This window comes from Carassius gibelio, chromosome B22, assembly GCF_023724105.1.
Source record: "Carassius gibelio isolate Cgi1373 ecotype wild population from Czech Republic chromosome B22, carGib1.2-hapl.c, whole genome shotgun sequence".
Taxonomy (NCBI): domain Eukaryota; kingdom Metazoa; phylum Chordata; class Actinopteri; order Cypriniformes; family Cyprinidae; genus Carassius; species Carassius gibelio.
In genome coordinates this window covers 28,691,103-28,711,370 of record NC_068417.1, presented here as the reverse complement: position 1 = coordinate 28,711,370, position 20,268 = coordinate 28,691,103, and the positions used below count along the sequence as shown (strand labels likewise).

The 20,268-nt window shown below is 38.7% G+C and overlaps 2 long non-coding RNA genes across 2 annotated transcripts; both read left to right on the top strand.

The window, feature by feature from the left end:
* Positions 1-15,161: 15,161 nt before the first annotated feature.
* LOC127988364 (uncharacterized) lies at positions 15,162-16,355 on the top strand. Its single transcript, XR_008161620.1, has 3 exons — positions 15,162-15,393; positions 15,842-16,095; positions 16,260-16,355. It is a non-coding gene; the product is annotated as an uncharacterized LOC127988364 (long non-coding RNA).
* An 80-nt stretch (positions 16,356-16,435) lies between these two features.
* LOC127988372 (uncharacterized) lies at positions 16,436-18,301 on the top strand. The gene is made up of 3 exons (XR_008161628.1): positions 16,436-16,486; positions 16,615-16,679; positions 17,386-18,301. It is a non-coding gene; the product is annotated as an uncharacterized LOC127988372 (long non-coding RNA).
* Positions 18,302-20,268: the final 1,967 nt, after the last annotated feature.

The window sequence follows — 20,268 nt, the reverse complement described above, 5'->3', positions numbered from 1 at the left end:
AAATATGTTTAAGGAATAATTACACAATTGTTCTTCCATGTTTTAATTGTTACAGGAATAAAAATTGAATTTGAGAAAAAAACGTATTTCCTAAAAAAGAAATTACTGATAAATTGTTAAACTGAATCAGTTTCACGTTTTCAGTTAATTGGACATGCTATTTGATTTCTAAAATGTATTTTAACCATTAAAATGTAATTTGAAAAAAAAAAATAAAAATAATTAAAAATATTTACTTCATTTCTTCACGAGTGTGATATTAGGTAGATTTTAACTGAGAATGACAGATGAGTTGTACTTTATATTAGAGCAGTCAAATTTACTTAAAATATATTTGTGCAAATTCTTTACTTTTCGCAAAGTAAATCTTATTTAAATTTTTTAGCAGAGCACTCGCATAAAATGTTTAATCATTCATAGAAGAGGAAATGCTTCTTTTCTCTTTTTAATTGCTAATTGTTCGAGTTCAAGATTTCAGTTCAAGATTTATTTCAAGTAGGCCTGTCACGATTGGTCGATGTAATCATCTGTGGCGATGCTGATAATGAGTTGACATTATTATTTTTACCTTTTAAATTTCATTTTTACGCTTCGGCTAAAATAACAACCATTATTTCCACACTACTAGTATGACCAGTACTTAATTTGTAACTTGCTAGGTCCCGGAATAAAGTGGGGTGACTGGATAGAGTACGGAGAGGTAACATTGCATTTGAACAACATTAGTGGACCAACTTAACTGATTAACAGCTTGATTTATTAGTGTGCATGTACTCAAAAAAAAAATAATCATGGTTTTAATAAAATCATTATATTATTTCAACCTCAAATTTTTTTTTTTTTTACATTTTTTGTGTTTAGGTAGTTTTTGTGTAACCCAGCGCCTAGGACTGGACAGTCGCAACAACATAGGGGTTGTAATGAGTGCGGACTGCTTCCTTTTCAAAGTAGTTCTCAGTGTCACTGACGACTTGCATTTTTTTGGTCAAATATAGGTTTGTGGATATTTTATCTATAAAACCATTTCTTTGCTGTAAATTATTTTATTTTATGCAACGCAAACTACAGGGACACGGTGTTAGTAACCAAAACGAGTCACATCAGTCTTTTTGACTGATTACTTTTAAATGTTAATTTTTTGTTAAAAAAGTTTAAATGTAAGAAATATTTTATATGTTTAAACGGTTAAATAAGTTGTATTAAGAACTGTATTTAATGAATATGTATGTGTAACTTCACTTGCCTAGATGAAATCCCATTTGAAGTCCATTAGATTTTTGGATTTAATGCCTTTCTCCTATTTTCTCCCAGTGTCAGAGATTTGTGCCAATTTATTCAGTTTAAAATGTGCTCACATACAAAGCCCACTTAATAAACAATAAATTAGAATATATTTAGATTACACTCTAAATTGTTTTAGATACGACTTAAATTGAAATTCGTGCAAATGTTCCATTAAGACTGTGGCACTCCGAAAAAACAAACATCCTTTATGTTTATGCTTCCTAAGTGAAATTAAGTTTACAGGCCTATTTTCGATTTCTCTCTATATAAGGTTAATATATAAGTTACCAACTTTAAACACACCTAACTTAGCAACAAGAATCTAAATGCTGTTTTATAACAAAGTTCGGGAGGAACAGTCGCAGTTCATTAACCTGATTAACACAAGTGGAGACCAATCAGTAATCAACTCATGACAAGGTATAAATAACAGCAGAACCTATCTCTGTTCATTGACAGTTTTCAGCATCCCGGTTCGCGCTGTCTGTCATCTTATCACAGACGAAATCTTCCTTCCAACAAGGAGATCCATACCGGTGATTTTTCAGATATGCTACTTTGCTGACCATGATCATTAAACACGGCCGTTGAGCACCATCAAACGTCATCGCGACAGCTGCTCTTCGTGCCAAGCCACACGTCGTGGCCAATAGACTCCGATCAAGACCGGGCTCTCTTTGAGCGCTGGAATCGCAGCACCAGCAGGCATTCAACCAGCCCGCTCCTCAGTTCTTACTGCAGCAAGCCTCTTTCACTTCCCGCAGCGGCTCAGCCTTTCACCGCGGCTTTTTCCGGCCGAGGCGAAGTTTGAGGCCGCCTCCTGCGTCATAAATCAATACATTTTCAGATGAAGACGGTAAATACAGGTTTGCGGCCAGAAGTAGTGCGAGAGCCGCGTGGAGTTCCGATCACATATGTATGTGGAAATTCAGATCCAAATTGAGCCTCGGATGCGTTCAAATATTTAAACTTCTGCGACCAGGCCGTGTGCAAACGCCCGACCGGATGTGATCTTTCGGTGCGAGGGCAGAATTACCTATATTTTGTTAACCTTGACATTATTCTTCAACATCATTTATGTAAAATGGTGGTTCATAATAATTATGGCAGAAATAATTATTAAACCATTATTTACGTGATTAGCCCCATAAAACCTACTGTTTTTATTTAGGGGGTAATCTGATTTGTGACGATGTATTCATACATTATATTCATTCAAATTATTAACTTTACCATGGTGAACATGTCAAGGTAACAGTTAGGGCTACTGCACGACCAGTTTGAAAGTTAAGCACGCCTGCCGCGAGAGGGAGAAATGCGACAATCGTGTACAAATGTCGCGTGCTGTGGAAAGGAGGCTTAAAGTTTGTTAAATCAGGCCATGAGGTAGTCATCATCCACACTGAAATGTTCAAAGATATCATCTGCCTTACCGTGCATGTTTAAACCTCACTGAGGTTTTACAGACAAGTTTCATGCAATTATTCTGGCAGGACCAATTTTCTTGGGGACATATTTCACCATCTACTGGCGTGATCATTATACCCTTGTTTTGCCGCAGGACAGCAGTGTGAGTAAATTCTGAGTTTTTCTAGGACCGTAATATGAAAGCATGCAAGTAAATATCGTTAGAACTGCTTGTAAGTGAATAGCACATAACTGCAATTAACGTTATTGCCATAATCATGTCTGTTGGTATGTTTTACAGACATAATGATTTTCATTGCATAATGATTCCCATAGTTTTCAGAAGCCTCTGTTTCCACAGTCTATACTACAACGTGAAACCAGTGTTCCAGATGTATCCATTAGTGCTAGTGATGTGTCGTTCGTAAACGAATCGTTCTTTTGAACGAATCTTTTAGGTGAACGAATCTTTTAGGCGAACAAATCGTTCATGTTATCCACGGACTCATATTTCTCGTTCAGTAAAGTTCCTCCCTTCATAGCAGCGCGGCGCTTTAAGCAGCGCATGCGCAGCTCAGTGAACCGGGTAACAACCGTTTCATCCTGTCAAAGAATTACTCAACATCGAGCCGATAGCCTTCGAGTATGAGATGTGACAGAGTATGTGATTTGTTGAATGTAGTAACGAATACGCCCTTCAATGAACGAGTTTCATATGAGTCTGAACTAGATCTAGAGATCTTATTGTCATGAGTGAAATGACTGAACTGGCACACTTGTCATTCGTGAACGAACTGAATGAACGGATACATGTCGTTTGTGAATTAAATGAACTGGCACATAGCTTATCTTGTTCGCGAACAAAATGAATTAGAGTAAACTGGGTTAATCTGCTATTTTAGCATGTCAATCTCGAAAATGCAAAGCGCAGTTATAGGTACAGTACTGTGCACATACGCTCGTTTTGATATTTAGCAACTGCACGTTTAATCCATAGACCGTAAAAGAAAGGTTAATCCCCGATTTATGGATGTGAATATATAATATACAAACTGTCTGACCAAACAATTAAAATGCTAAATAGGCAAGAAACCCTGTGCTTTGTTCATCTGAACAACTCAATTAGACTTCATATATTGAACGCGATTATACACACATTTTGATAAAGCCAGATCAGTTTTTGTAACAAGTGAATGCGTTCGTTGACGTAAGACATAACACATAATACACTCTTTTGCCACCTGCTGGCATATTCTGTGTAAAACGAAGAAATTATCTCTGAACTAATCATTTTGTTGAATGAACCGAAAATGAACGAATCTCTAGAAAGAATCATAATTTCCACCACTAATTAGTGCTGCAACGACGCGTTGACATCATCGCTTACGTCGGAAAAAAAAAAAAAAAAAAGAAAAAACGTCGACGCGCGTGCAATGCGTGGACGCGTCACACTGTTTACATCTCGCATAATGGCATACAGTGAATGAAGAAGTTGCATTCTATCACAAACCGAGACCACTGTTATTAAAAGTATGAGAATACTTTAAACAGAGGACAAATAAAACGTCTCTTTGTTCCCTTTGCAAAACCGATATGGTGTACCACGGCAGCACAACTGCGATGAGCGAGCACCTCAGAGGAACATCTAGGCGCTCTCCGGTGTCTCCATGCAATTTAACTGGTTACCCTGGGATCTGGTGACCAACTTCCTGGTTCAGGTCTGATATTCTTGCGCTGCGGCATCCTGAAAAGTTGAGATGTTTTCAACTCGATGCGGTGCAGACGCGCCTGAGAAGGAGAGAAAAAAAAAAAAAAAAAAAAAAAAAAGACGTGATGGGTGAACGGCCGCTTAAAAGACAGCGCGCCACGAGACAACAGTCACAAACCACCGAGCTACCCAGAATCAGCTCCAGATCTCTGGAAACCATGCTAAACCTTGCAGAGCCATAACTACATTCTATGGTCATGATGCTAAAGAACATTTCACGACGTCTCAGACAACGGTAAATTTATGGCTACCGTGGTTTAATTATAAATGCTGTCATAAACTCATATTTACAATAGTAAAATAATTTTTTGCCTCTTATTTTATACTGTAAAAAACTTCCTCCACATTGGTTGAAAATGAACAAAGGTTGAAAATGTTACTAACCTGCCTACTCTTCCCACAGTCAAGGAGGGGGAACTCAGGGCCCAGTGGTTAGAGAGTGGACTCCTAACCCTAGGAGCAGGGCACCGAACCCCCAGCTGCACCCTGGGCACCGCAGCATAAATGGTTGCCCACTGCTCCGGGCGTGCGTTCACGGTGTGTCCGCGTTCACTGCCGTATGTGCACTTGGATGGGTTAAATGCAGAGCTGCTTCCACAGGAGCCTTTTCCATATCTCCCCATTGCCACAGCAGTGCCTGCTCCCGCAGGAGCCTTTTCCGTATCTCCTCACTGCCGCAGCAGTGTCTGCTCCCGCAGGAGCCCCTTTCGTATCTCCTCACTGCCGCAGCAGTGTCTGCTCCCGCAGGAGCCCCTTTTGTATCTCCTCACTGCCACAGCAGTGTCTGCTCCCGCAGGAGCCTTTTCTGTACCTCCCCCAGATATATTAAAAAAAAAAAAAAAAAAAAAGTGATCATGTTAAGCCATTTCACTGAAATAAGCTGTTCAGTTTTCACAATAAGCGACGTGAATTTCAACAAGGGTTTATGATCAGCTTTGATGCCCCACATTCCCAGTCGCATTAGCCTCTGCACAATACGCCGTTTTCAAACATAATAAAAAATTGTAATTTAAAAGTCTCTCAGCGGATGCAGTAAATATTTATCCGTTTCCACTGCCCGTCCAGCGAGCACCAGTCTCTCAGCGGACGCAGTAAATATTTATCCGTTTCCACTGTCCGTCCAGCGAGCACGAGTCTCTCAACGGACGCAGTAAATATTTATTTGTTTCCACTGCCCGTCCAGCGAGCACGAGTCTCTCAGCGGACGCAGTAAATATTTATTTGTTTCCACTGTCCGTCCAGCGAGCTCCAGTCTCTCAACGGACGCAGTAAATATTTATCCGTTTCCACTGTCCGTCCATCGAGCACCAGTCTCTCAGAGGACGCAGTAAATATTTATCCGTTTCCACTGTCCGTCCAGCGAGCACGAGTCTCTCAGAGGACGCAGTAAATATTTATCCGTTTCCACTGTCCGTCCAGCGAGCACGAGTCTCTCAACGGACGCAGTAAATATTTATTTGTTTCCACTGCCCGTCCAGTGAGCACGAGTCTCTCAGCGGACGCAGTAAATATTTATTTGTTTCCACTGTCCGTCCAGCGAGAACGAGTCTCTCAGCGGACGCAGTAAATATTTATCCGTTTCCACTGTCCGTCCAGCGAGCACGAGTCTCTCAGCGGACGCAGTAAATATTTATTTGTTTCCACTGTCCGTCCAGCGAGCACGAGTCTCTCAGCGGACGCAGTAAATATTTATTCGTTTCCACTGCCCGTCCAGCGAGAACGAGTCTCTCAGCGGACGCAGTAAATATTTATTCGTTTCCACTGCCCGTCCAGCGAGCACCAGTCTCTCAGCGGACGCAGTAAATATTTATCCGTTTCCACTGTCCGTCCAGCGAGCACCAGTCTCTCAGCGGACGCAGTAAATATTTATCCGTTTCCACTGCCCGTCCAGCGAGCAACAGTCTCTCAGCGGACGCAGTAAATATTTATTCGTTTCCACTGCCCGTCCAGCGAGCACCAGTCTCTCAGCGGACGCAGTAAATATTTATTCGTTTCCACTGCCCGTCCAGCGAGCACGAGTCTCTCAGCGGACGCAGTAAATATTTATCCGTTTCCACTGTCCGTCCAGCGAGCACGAGTCTCTCAACGGACGCAGTAAATATTTATTTGTTTCCACTGTCCGTCCAGCGAGCACCAGTCTCTCAGCGGACGCAGTAAGTCCATCCAGCAAGCACTAGTCTCTCAGCGGACGCAGTAAATATTTATCCGTTCCACTGTCCGTCCAGCGAGCACTAGTATATTTATCCGTTTCCACTGTCTGTCCAGCGAGCACTAGTCTCTCAGCGGACGCAGTAAATATTCATCCGTTTCCACTTTCCGTCCAGCGAGAACGAGTCTCTCAGCGGACGCAGTAAATATTTATCCGTTTCCACTGTCCGTCCAGCGAGCACGAGTCTCTCAGCGGACGCAGTAAATATTTATTTGTTTCCACTGTCCGTCCAGCGAGCACGAGTCTCTCAGCGGACGCAGTAAATATTTATTCGTTTCCACTGCCCGTCCAGCGAGAACGAGTCTCTCAGCGGACGCAGTAAATATTTATTCGTTTCCACTGCCCGTCCAGCGAGCACCAGTCTCTCAGCGGACGCAGTAAATATTTATCCGTTTCCACTGTCCGTCCAGCGAGCACCAGTCTCTCAGCGGACGCAGTAAATATTTATCCGTTTCCACTGCCCGTCCAGCGAGCAACAGTCTCTCAGCGGACGCAGTAAATATTTATTCGTTTCCACTGCCCGTCCAGCGAGCACCAGTCTCTCAGCGGACGCAGTAAATATTTATTCGTTTCCACTGCCCGTCCAGCGAGCACGAGTCTCTCAGCGGACGCAGTAAATATTTATCCGTTTCCACTGTCCGTCCAGCGAGCACGAGTCTCTCAACGGACGCAGTAAATATTTATTTGTTTCCACTGTCCGTCCAGCGAGCACCAGTCTCTCAGCGGACGCAGTAAGTCCATCCAGCAAGCACTAGTCTCTCAGCGGACGCAGTAAATATTTATCCGTTCCACTGTCCGTCCAGCGAGCACTAGTATATTTATCCGTTTCCACTGTCCGTCCAGCGAGCACCAGTCTCTCAGAGGACGCAGTAAACATTTATCCGTTTCCACTGTCCGTCCAGCGAGCACTAGTCTCTCAGCGGACGCAGTAAATATTCATCCGTTTCCACTTTCCGTCCAGTGAGCATGAGTCTCTCAGCGGACGCAGTAAATATTTATTCGTTTCCACTGTCTGTCCAGTGAGCACGAGTCTCTCAGCGGACGCAGTAAATATTTATTCGTTTCCACTGTCCGTCCAGCGAGCACCAGTCTCTCAACGGACGCAGTAAATATTTATTCATTCCACTGTCCGTCCAGCGAGCACGAGTCTCTCAGCGGACGCAGTAAATATTTATTCGTTTCCACTGTCTGTCCAGCGAGCATGAGTCTCTCAGCGGACGCAGTAAATATTTATTCGTTTCCACTGTCCGTCCAGCGAGCATGAGTCTCTCAGCGGACGCAGTAAATATTTATTCGTTTCCACTGTCCGTCCAGCGAGCACCAGTCTCTCAGCGGACGCAGTAAACATTTATTCATTCCACTGTCCGTCCAGCGAGCCTCAGTCTCCCAGCGGACCCAGTACATATCTATTTTTCATTATTATTTTTCTTTCCTCTGTCTGTCCAGCGAACCTCAGCCTCCCAGCGGACACAGAAAATACCTATTTGTCTCCTCTATCAGTCCACGAGCACTAGTCTCACAGCGGACTCAATAACATCTATTTTTCCACTGTTTGTCCAGCGAGCACTAGTCTCCCAGCGGACGCAGAAATATCCATTGATTTCCCTGTCCGTCCAGCGAGCGCTAGTCTCTCAGCGGATGCAGTAATTATCTAATTCCTTCTACCTGTCCATTGGGCCTCAGTCTCCTAGGGGACACTGTAAATACATATTTTTTCCTCTGCCTGTCCAGCGAGCACTAGTCTCTCAGCGGACGCAGTATGCATCCATCTCTTCCTGTTCTTCGTCCAGCAAGCCCAGTCTTCCAGCGGACGCAGGGACATAATTCGTCTCCCATATCTGTCCAGCGAGCCTCAGTCTCCCAGCGGACGCAGTAATATCTATTGGTTTCCTCTGTCTGTCCAACGAGCACTAGTGTCCCAGCGGACGCAGTAAATACCTATTCATTCCTCTACCCGTCCAGCGAGCCTCAGTCTCCCAGTGGACACAGTATGCATCCATCTCTTTCTGTTCTTCATCCAGCGAGCCAGTCTTCCAGCGGATGCAGGAATATAATTTGTTTCCTCTATCTGTCCAGCGAGCCTCAGCCTCCCAGCGGATACATTACGCATCTAGTCAATATATCATTACACCTCGCAGGCAGACGGTGGAGCCCGTCTTCCCGACATCGTAACCGCTTCTTCCTCAACTATTAACCAACAGGACCTGCCTGCTCCTCTACTTCTGCCAGAGGCAATGCGAGATCTCCTGGTCAAACGACCATACTTCTAAAAACGTCAGCCCGCCAAATCTCTGCGTTTTGGGGGGTTCGTAGTCTGGCGGCTGTCCTTTTGCTCTCTTGTTTTTGGGGGGGGAGTACTCTGGGTTCGGGCCACATCCCGAGCTCGGAGCCCTCCACCCGGACAGCACGCCAAATACGCATAAACTTACGGTATTAATATACGTAGATGTGAACTCGTGAAATGCTGTTTTATAACAAAGTTCGGGAGGAACAGTCGCAGTTCATTAACCTGATTAACACAAGTGGAGACCAATCAGTAATCAACTCATGACAAGGTATAAATAACAGCAGAACCTATCTCTGTTCATTGACAGTTTTCAGCATCCCTCCTCCACCCCATTTCTCCTCACTTATAGATCCATCTACTCTTACCACAACCAGGGGGAGTACTCTGGGTTCGGGCCACATCCCGAGCTCGGAGCCCTCCACCCGGACAGCACGCCAAATACGCATAAACTTACGGTATTAATATACGTAGATGTGAACTCGTGAAATTAAGCAAATCCTCCATTTTAAACCACACTGAGTTGGCGCCAATGAAAAATGTAAATATAATTGTGCAAATAAGTGTTTCAGATAATAAAACAAACACACTTACCTCAGATCCCCGTTATCTACTAGATGCACTTTGTGCAGCATTGGTCTGCTCACTACCTCATTCAGCATGGAACTGATGTCATTCCACTACCTCATCAGTCAGTTAAATAAAATAACTTCTCTTGAGCCCTTTGTCACTTTAATTAGACTTAATAAGCTTTTATCTGCACTGTTGTTCACTGTGTTCTTTTTTTTTTTTTTTTTTTTTTTTACATTCCCTTATTGTATAGTTATATCTACATTTTATATTTGATCTAGATTTTTAGGTTTAAATGTTAATGTTATCTGTGTGCACCGGGGGTCTGAGAGTAACACAATTTCGATTCTCTGTATGTATGTACTGTACATGTGGAAGAATTGACATTAAAACAGACTTGACTTGACTTCACTCAGACTGACACTTCTCTCTGGTATCAGACGCTAACCGTTGCTCCTCCCCCCCTCCGATCACGTGCTCATCTTCCACTGTTGCCCAACATGTTAAATTCATATTCAATGAAATGATCAGCGAACGCGAGTATTTTATATATCACTCTTTACAAGTTTAACATTTACAGGATTTTACACCAGGAAAGAAAAAAAAAACCTATGCATTTAGCTGCAAGAATCTCTCCTTCACAAACACACACACTTAACTTTGAGGAGAAATTTATAAATTACACTAGTTCACCGTCTTGGCAAGATTTGTCAAAGGTAAATTAAAATATTGTGCCCACATAAAAAACAAAACAAAAAACGCTACAATTTACACACACACACACCTCTCACACGCTGACCTTCATCCATCACACATCTGGCCATCCCATCATTCCGTGGACACAAACATAATATCACTGAACAAGAGGTAATGATTGATTGATTGATTGATTGATTGATTGCCCCTAGCAAGCACTTTTAGGATACACCAGGCTTCGTGTTTAATGTCTTGTAATAGTTAACTATGATAAAAATCTATTTTTGGTAATACAAATAAATCCAGACTAAAAAAGAGTTTTAGTAATCATTCCTTTTTTTGTCTTTTGTTTGCATTTTATTATATGAAAATCTGTATGAAATGTATGAAATCTAATGTTGCACCGCTTTTTATAATGTTGCTTATCTTAATATATTAGAAGGTTTTTACTATAAGAATCTCATAATAACTTTTCTTCATTAACCAACAGCCAAGGCGGTATTTTAGGTGGCTGTTGAAAAAAATACAAAAAGTGAATGGCATTTCATGTTTACTTTAAAGTCTGTAAACGTAAGTCTTTTTAAATGAATATGTGACCTCTATCTTGAGTAATTAGATTATATTACATTTTAAAATATTCATTAACTTTTTTATTGATTACATGAATGCATATGATTCACATGAAGACATGAAGTCTTTGTCTCAGGAAAGCTTTTGTCTTTCAAACATAGTGAAATGCACAAAATTATGTAAAGGTCTTTTTTTTTTTTTTATTAACATGTAAAGCATGGATTCCCATACATATTAGCCACATGTAGGACATGCAGGACTCTGATGAAGGTAATTAATATGTTTTTTATCTTACACTTTCCACAGATGAAGGAAAAAGTGATGCAGGTGAGTGTTGCTCTGTTTCTGTTATGCTCTTCCTGATTTGAACTTATGGGTCATAATATATATATATATAAGTGAAAACATCTTCATGCTATTAATCCATCATTACAGTCCCTCAGTCAGACTCCTCCACTTCCAACACTTCATCAAACACATCTGCAGACACCAGCACCAAAGGTAAAGCTGACATCAAACTCACACTCCTGCATTATTACTCTCACACACTTTGACCTCCAGTTTCCCATCATGCCATGCTGCAATCACATGTTAGTGAGCAAGAGGTGTTATTTGTTTATTTATTTGTATGTTTGTTGAGACCCAAGCAAGCCCCTTTAGGCAACACCAGGTGTCACATTTAAAATCCTGCAACATAGATATATAGTTTCTAATATCAAATATGTATTTTTGTTAATCACTAAATCCAGTTGTTGTGCTGCAATATCATCATAACATCATGCTACACTGTGAACTCTCCTTCAAAATCACATCTTCAGTGCTGCACTCAGCGCTGCCGCTCCCACCACGCGCATCACGCACTGTGCGTAGGGCACCATGTGCTGAGGGGGTACCAAAAATAGCCTAATTAATTTTTTTTTTATACCTCCCAGAAATTTTGACGTCAAAGGTTGTGCAGTTTCAATTTAGAGTAAATTTGTAATTGTGCAATTCACCATGGCTAAAGCTAATACTAGTACAATATTTAATATATTTGTGAATTACATAAAGTGAAGCTCAATATCATGAACTTGCATTTCCTTTAGAGTCAGCCCCCTCACCCTCACACACTCCTACACAAACCTCACTATCAACAGAAAAAGGTAATGATTTTCCTCTTGAAATGTGTTATTTCTATGTTAATTGAGCTTTGCAGTATATCTTCAGTCTGGGCAGACAGTTTTAACTCTTTTATTGTCAACTAGACACTCAACCAGGTCCAAGTGATGACTCCATCACCTCACCTCCAATCACGACCATCACATCTCTCACCTCCACACAACCCACCTCAACCTTACACACATCCACCAGCATCACGGGTAACTCCACAACACTTGTGCTCTCTGAACAAATGATTGATGATTATTGAGACAAAATTACTTGATTTATGATGATTAACATTTATGTGCTTTTCTCAGGTCCCACAAGAAGCCCATGTGAGTATTTGTTTGTCTGTTGTGTGAAGTCAACTTTAATTGTGTTGTTCAAGACACAGTTTTCTTCTTATGAATTTGTGACTGTTCATACACACTTACACACAGGTCAGTACAGCGTTTTGAAGAGTGTGAACAAAACCGAAGCTCGTGTGGTGAATATCACCGACTCTAAGGACCAAAATTACACAATCAGGATAAAGGATAAGCACAATGAGACCCGTGCTGAGCAAATATCTCACCAATCTGTCTTTAAAATTCCTTTTGAATGGTTAAAACCATGCACTGTGTACACCGTCAGTGTGGATGACTGTAAACTCAGTGGAAACAACACCTTTACTTCCAGTAGTAAGTGTGAAAAAGAAGATTTCTGCATGAATTAAAACAAACTGAAATAGACTCAGATTGGACATAATTTACAGTGACCTCGCACTTAAAAATATCCAGTTTATTTACACTTAATTCAACAGATTGATATTTTGTTACATAATGCAATGATAGTCATTTTTGAATATAGTTTTTAAATCTCCAAATTCTCTTTTTTTATTTCACATCTTAGAGAGCAATAACAATTCTTATACTATATGTCAGGTTTTTGAACTGTGTTTGTATTATGCTACTGAATAGATATTGTGAAGTAATATGTATTTATATTTGTCTCTTTTTTTGTACAGAAAAAGTAGAAGCTCTTAAAAGAACTGTTGTGACGGGCGTGACAGATAATGAAGTGTGTTTGAAAGGAGAATTCACTTGTATTCAATGGGATCTGACTGAATGTGTTGAAATAACGGAGCAAAACTCTTGTGCACACACACACACCGTTGTACTGGACACATGCAACTACACAATGAATGTTGATCTGCCCCCAGGTTGGTATTTAATAAACTCAACAGATGGATCATTATTCGGTTCAATTTTTACTGCTGTTTAAACACAAATCAAATGTCTGTAGAATAATGATGAATGATAAATCATTCTCACTCTCTCTCATGATGTAGAATTTACTGTTTTTTCATGAGTGTGAATTTGAATTGGTCACAACACACATGAGTGTTCTCAATTTTAATTTTATTGTCATTAATTGCAAAATGACTGAATTAAATAATGATATAGATTATACATTTCTGTAGATGCATTTTTAAAACACTAATTATTAATATATGTTTAATATCTGTTTCTTTGCATATAAGTATCCCATATATGTTGTATTTCATAACAAAATTAAATCAAACAAAGTTTTACACAAATGTTATAATTTTAATTTTTCTTGAATTTTAATTCAACATTGTGTTGTGTCTTAATTCAAATTCACTGTCATGTTTCCTGTTTGTTGCTGATGTGTTTGTGATGTGACTTGAAAAGTTTGATCTGTATTATTTTTTTTTTAATGAACTGAATGTTTGTGTTTCAGTCAAGCCGCAAATAAACTTCACTGAAACTATTCCCTCTCAGTTTGAATGGATGAATAAACCAGAACGATTTAATGCTTCACTGCTTAACATCAACTGCATCAATAATGAGAACAGTGAGTAATGGACATGTTTTGATGGGACTGTGAATCAGTAATCACATTTTTTATTATTATTATTGTTTTCATATTATATATTTGTTGATGATTTAACAGACAAGCAGATGATTAATTAATTTTCTCTTCTTTATTTATCAGAAAAGGGCACAGTTTATGGTTTAAATACCCCAGTGTTATTATTACTAAACACACTGTACAGCTGCACTGGAGAATATCCTCGTGAGAAACAACCCATCAAGAGTCATGAGCTCGACATTCAGATCAAATGTGGTGAGTTCATTTCAAACACAGATGGCTCTGATTCAGAGTTCTTCTTTTTTCTCTCTCTCTCTCCTGCACACCTGAAAATATTTACCAGTAATGTCATGATAACTATCACAAAATAATATATATTACGAAAGGCGGACAGATGAGATTTATCTTTAACCAGATTCCATGTTCAAACGCACTGAATCATCTCCACATCATTACACTCGCACCTCCATGTTTCACTCTGGAGACGGTGTTCTTTAGGTTGAGCACCTGTCCCTTCTTACTCCAAACAAAGGCAACATCTCCATGACAAAAGAGCTCTACTTTTGTTTGATCTGACCGAATGACATGTTTTCAGTATGTATAGTTTTTTTCCAGGATGTCCTTCAAACTTCAGTCTAGCTTGGAGGTGTCTCTTCTTCAGAAGAGGTGTTTTTCTTGGTCTGCATCCACACAGTCTATTCTTGTCCGTGCCTCTAGTGTCCGTCTTCATTGAGACTTGACTGAATCATTCACCAGTTTTTTCTAAAAACAAAATCCTTTTGAACTTCTAATAGTAATAGTTAATACTTCTCAAGGCTGCTCTTGACACCTGAAAATGCTTTGTAAAAAGTGTTTATGCTTCTCTTCCTTTATGAGCATTAACAAGTCTAAACTATTTTTTTTTTGTCTTTGCCATGATGACAGCACATATTATTTTACTTCATCATCAGTTTACAGTGTAATTTAAAGGTTTAGAGGATTATGTTATTTAGGCAAGTTAGGTTAATTAACAACTGTCATTGAACAACAGTGGTTTGTTCCGTAGCAATACATTTTTTTTTTACATCATTCTTTTATTCCAGTCAAATTGAAATAAGCTTTCTCCAGATTAAAAATATAAGAAATACTGTGTTTAAATTCCATTGCTCTGTTAAACATCACGTGTGAAAAAGGACTGAAATTGTATAGGGGGCAAATAATTTTGTCTTCAATTGTATATAATAGGGGTTGAATGACTTCTGTTGTATTTTTTTTTTTTAAGTCAACATTTATTTGATGAAAGTTGATGACTAGTCGCTGATGACATCATTAATGAACAAATACATCTGGAGCGGTGTGCACAGCTACACTCTAAAAAACGCTGGGTTGTTTTTTCAACCCAACTGCTGGGTTGAGGCCGTTGGATAGGACTTTGGGATGTTTTAACCCAAGTTTGGGTTGAAAATAACTCTATTTTTTAACCCAGCGGGGTGGGTTGAGGACGCGGACGTGAAGGAGAGCACGCACGTCACGTCAAAATCGTACGTCTCCAGTGCGAGCAGCCGCCATTTTCTCAGCGTGATAGAAGCGAGAAGCGAGTGAAAGACTATGGTAAGTAACGTTAAATATTCAAAATGTAAAGTTATCTTTTATTGTTTACCCGGTTGTATGAAAGGCGGAAGGTTTTATGAAAGGCGGAAACAAAGGAGCTTAACGTTATATATATATAAAAAAACGGACGCGGTTTTCGCCTCGGACACGGAGGTCTTAACTGCCTCATGCAACGTTATTGAACGGAGGATGTACTTTTAATATCACGTCTGTGAATGTATTTTGTCATATTTACATAAGATTTTACATTATCTGTTCTCTTTGAGGCGTTAACAGACGGTTATGGTCACGGTTACGCTCATGTGAATTTGTCTTTTTTTTCGCGGTTAAACTGAATGTATGTTTGTCTCCTAAAGGAAACGGCATTGTGTAGTAAAGACTAGCATAATTATTTAGAGGCTGTTGAAGTGGTAACTGTTAAAAGTATGTTTTACATGTAATATTTCAGACTTGTCCAGCTCCTGTCTTCATTGTCCTCGCGCTGAGAGTTAAAGACACAGAAGCTGTTTGTGTGAGGAGTCACAGACCTGTGTGAGGATGAGGAGGAGGTGTTCTTCTGAAGAGAGGGACAGACGGTTTAAGGAGAGTAAACTTCAGAATAACATCAAGTTATCTTTATTTTTACTAAGACTAAAATAATGTTGTTGTTTTTTTAGATGTTGCAATCCAGAGACAAGATAACTTCATTCTTTTGAGACTGATGTAAGTTAAATTATTATTACTTTTTTTTTTTTTTTAGAAAATTAATGTTTCTGTTGTGTCCTGCCTGTTAACTTCACATTTTGATGCAAAAACAATGTGATTTTATATATGTATGTATGTATATGTTAATATTTTATTGAAACCATTGATGTCCCTCTTTGCAGAACTCAAACTAACTGGAGTTAAGGACACACAAGTCTGCTTGTGTGAGGAGGTGGTTTTCTCAGCTTCTTCTGAAGAGAGGGAAAGATCGTTTAAGGCAAGTAAACTTCATAATTTCATGTTATCAGTTGTTGTTTTTTTTACTAAGAGTAAAATAATGTTTGTTTTTTGTTTTTGTAGATGTTAAAAGCAAGAGACATGGGAGAGCATCGTTCCTTTGAGATTTTATGTAAGTTATTTTTAGAAAATAAATTTTTCTGTCGTCTCCTGCCAGTTTACTTCACATTTTGATGCAACAACAGCATGATTACGTGCTCATTTCATTAAGACCATTGATGTCTGTGTTTTTTATTGCAGAACTCAAACCAACTTTGGAGTTGTCTGATTTGGAGAGTCATTATTCTTGGTCTTCGCTCTTAGAGGTAAAGTTCACACAAAAAATCATTTACTTGCCCTCAAGTCATTCCAAACCTATAAGACTTTTGTCTGTCTTTACAACATAAATTAATATATTTTTAGTTTTCTCATAATATTTGTTAATCCATTTATAGTTTAGATAATCAGTATTTTCAAGCTTCATAAATATAGAGTTATTGTAGAAGTAAATTCTGATATTTATATATGAATACATCTTAAATTATATGATAGCAAACATGTATGTTCAAAATAAAATACTGGTCTCCCAGACCAGCAATGGAGGACACAAAAAGAGAATATTAAATATATTCATACGTTTTCCAAAAAATTAGCAGATTTTGTATGAGTCTGGAAAAACATGAGGAGAGTAAATTATGAACATTTTAATTATTTGGTGAACTAACGGTTTGAAGAGCAGCCCTCCATGTACGTGAATATTGTGAGGTATGTGAATGTCATGTCTGTTTTAATGTTTCAGTAAAGAAGCTTTCTGAAAGCAATATTTATTCAAACAATATCGCATGTCCTCACACTAGTGCTGCCATTATAGCATTCTGGAGCGCTGTGGTGGACTGAGACATTAAACAACCACACAAAGTGTTGAAACTTTAAAACCGATTATTTACCTATCCTTACGGATGTGAATACACCTCTACCTGAAAATGGATAGTTTAATTAAATGTTTAATTTTTTCAAATGTGTTTCTCTTAGGCCACTGATGAAGAGCAGGCGGTGACTGGGATGAATCCTGGTCAGAGAGGAGAATCTTCTTTCCCCTAAACTGATGCAGAGGTGGTTTTAAAGGAGGACGCTGCCCTGTATGATGTAGATGTCGTCACATGCTGTGCTGATGGGGTTTCTTCATGATTACATCAGTTATGCTAAAGAGATCATGAAAATTGACCGTGATGCATGATCTATATTCATGGACTATGAAACAAACTGTAAGTGTATAATTTGTTAAAAAAAAAAAAAAAGTTAAATGCTTTTTCTGTGTTGTTTAGTAGAAGAGTTTACACTCTGTCATTCATACACCTGCTCACATTCTTTCACACACACACACACACACACACACACACACACATGCGTCTGTTAAATGTTATAATATCAAAGTTAATGTGATTTATTTGTGTACTGTCATGCCAGAATAGTTGGAAAAAAACCTAACTAATTGTAAATTTATTGTATGTGTTTTCGTATATTTTTATACAATATATACAAATGAACAAAGTCCAATTTGATCTTAAGTTATATTCATCAAATGTTCAATGCTTTGTTTATGAACTCTGTAGCTGTTAATGCCATCCTTTTCTGCATTTCTTCTAACATGTTACTTTTTGACTTTTCTCTTGTTTTTAATAAATATTTTCCTTTTGGTAATTATTATTTGTGTGTAAAAGTGATATTTAAAATGAATAACATTTGTAGGTTTAATGCCTAGCTCAATTTGGGTTAATTTTAACGTAGAAATGCATTGTTTCCCCACATGGCTGCACTCTGCGAGTTTATTTTCTGCCAGCAGGAGGCGCTAAGAGCGGGAGAGGTAGGTTTCTCCGGTAACGGCTGCAGAGCGGTGCTGAGCTCACAAACGCTGCCTTATCAAGCACATGCGAAATGATATCGAACATTTTCTAAATGCAGTAGTTTTCCTTCTGAAATACAGTGATAAAAAACACCCGGTCTGGTTTTTGAAACCCTGCAATATAGTCATTTTAAACCATAAAAAAGGCAACCCAGCAGGCTGGGTTAAATATGATAAAAAATATGAAAGTCCCTTTTTGACCCAGCGCTGGGTTGTCAAAATAACCCAAATTGGGTTGTTTTCAACCCAGCAGTTTTTAGAGTGTATGGCACAGGCTATAACCGTGCTTTCCACATGGCTATAACTCCTATAACAGCTGATTTTGATCAGTTCTTTTGTCTTTGGGTCAATATATTTCTCACAGATTTCTGCTTGTTCAAAATCAGATACAGATAAAGTAGCACAGTAAAGATTCATTTGAATGTGTGTGTGAATTAATTCTACCTGGGAGCGTCTCTCTACTAGTAGGGAGGCTGTGCGGTTTAGTTATTAAGAAATATATGTGTAAACTTTTCAGTTTCTAAGCTATTTTATTGAGAAATCACAGAACAGTGTTGACAATAAATTTCTGAGCTGAATGGTTCTGTGCTAGCAATCTGCTTGTGACGTACTGTTTTTGTCTGAATCTGTGTGTGTGTTACAGAGCAGCAGCACATAAGATAAGACTAATAGCAATAAAACTATTATAAAGGTTATTTATTGTATAGTCAATTTACCACAATCCTACCGGCACTATACTTACACAGCAAAATTGCCTGTGTTAATTAAACTCTAGCAGAGTCTCTGAAAAGTTTGGGACAATATGCACACTTTTTCGGAGTTACTTTAACACTCTTCAAAGAGTTATATGTTTAACACTATGATTGGGTTATATGTACACGGAACTCTGGTCCCCACCACAGAGTGTTGATTTTTCCTTAACACCAGTGTAAAGTTACAATTTAACACATTTAAGATAGATTTTAACTCTTGATATTTTAACTCCAGTGTATTGAGTTAGCATTACAAAAACTCTCCTGCAGAACAAAAAAGTCAAATTCAACACTGCTGGAATGTTTATATGACAATAAATAAATTAATCCACAAATCATTATCATTAAATTATTTATTTAAATTGAAACATTGTAACTTTATTCCTGCACAAAAATGTCTTCACATTCAGTGTTTTCAATACATGTAAACAACATGTTCTAACAAAAATTAAAACAATGTTAAAGCAAATCAGTGTAAAGGCACAAAATACGTATTCTTATTTGGTCCATATGTATTCTGAATTTCATTAGGTTTATCCACCTTTTTCCTGATGTATAAATGGGTGGCACTTTTTGGTCAATGGGTCAAATGGTCACGCCATTTGTAAATTCTATAGGTGTAGCTTCCGGTCTCATTTGCGTCCAGCTATTTTTAACTGTACAAAACAGTTTGTTTGGCTGATCGATAAAATTGTTGTGTCCTATAATACTATTTTAATCTGTTATCTATATTAAGAACACACTTGTTTGTAATGAAAACAGATTTACCATTTACTGCACGTTGTTATTCCCCTTTTTAAATGTTGTCATCATTTTTTTTTTTTTTATCTTCATGTGGTTCCAAAACTGTATGACATACATGTCTTACATGGTGTCTGTGGAATGGCATGAGTATAAGTAAATAACAATTCAGGTGAAAAATTTTTTTAAGGGTTATTTCAACCCCCCCCCCCCCCCCCCCCCTCATAATTTATTTACCTGACTGATTGTCTCTGTGCTTGAATGTGCGTTAATGAGACTCTTTTAGCAAAAGCAAAGCAATTCAATCCAACTCAACTAGGAAAAGCACACAAGTTGTGAACAATCAAGATGAATAAAAACAAAATAAAATACAATCTATGTACAGTACTTTTTTCTCTAAGGTAAATATATCTGTGTCCATTGCAACAGAAAGTGATCACGTTCATCTGTCAGCTGTCATTTTGACTGTGATGACAAAAATGAAGCTCCAGTACGGAGTCACATTTTTATTAATCTTGA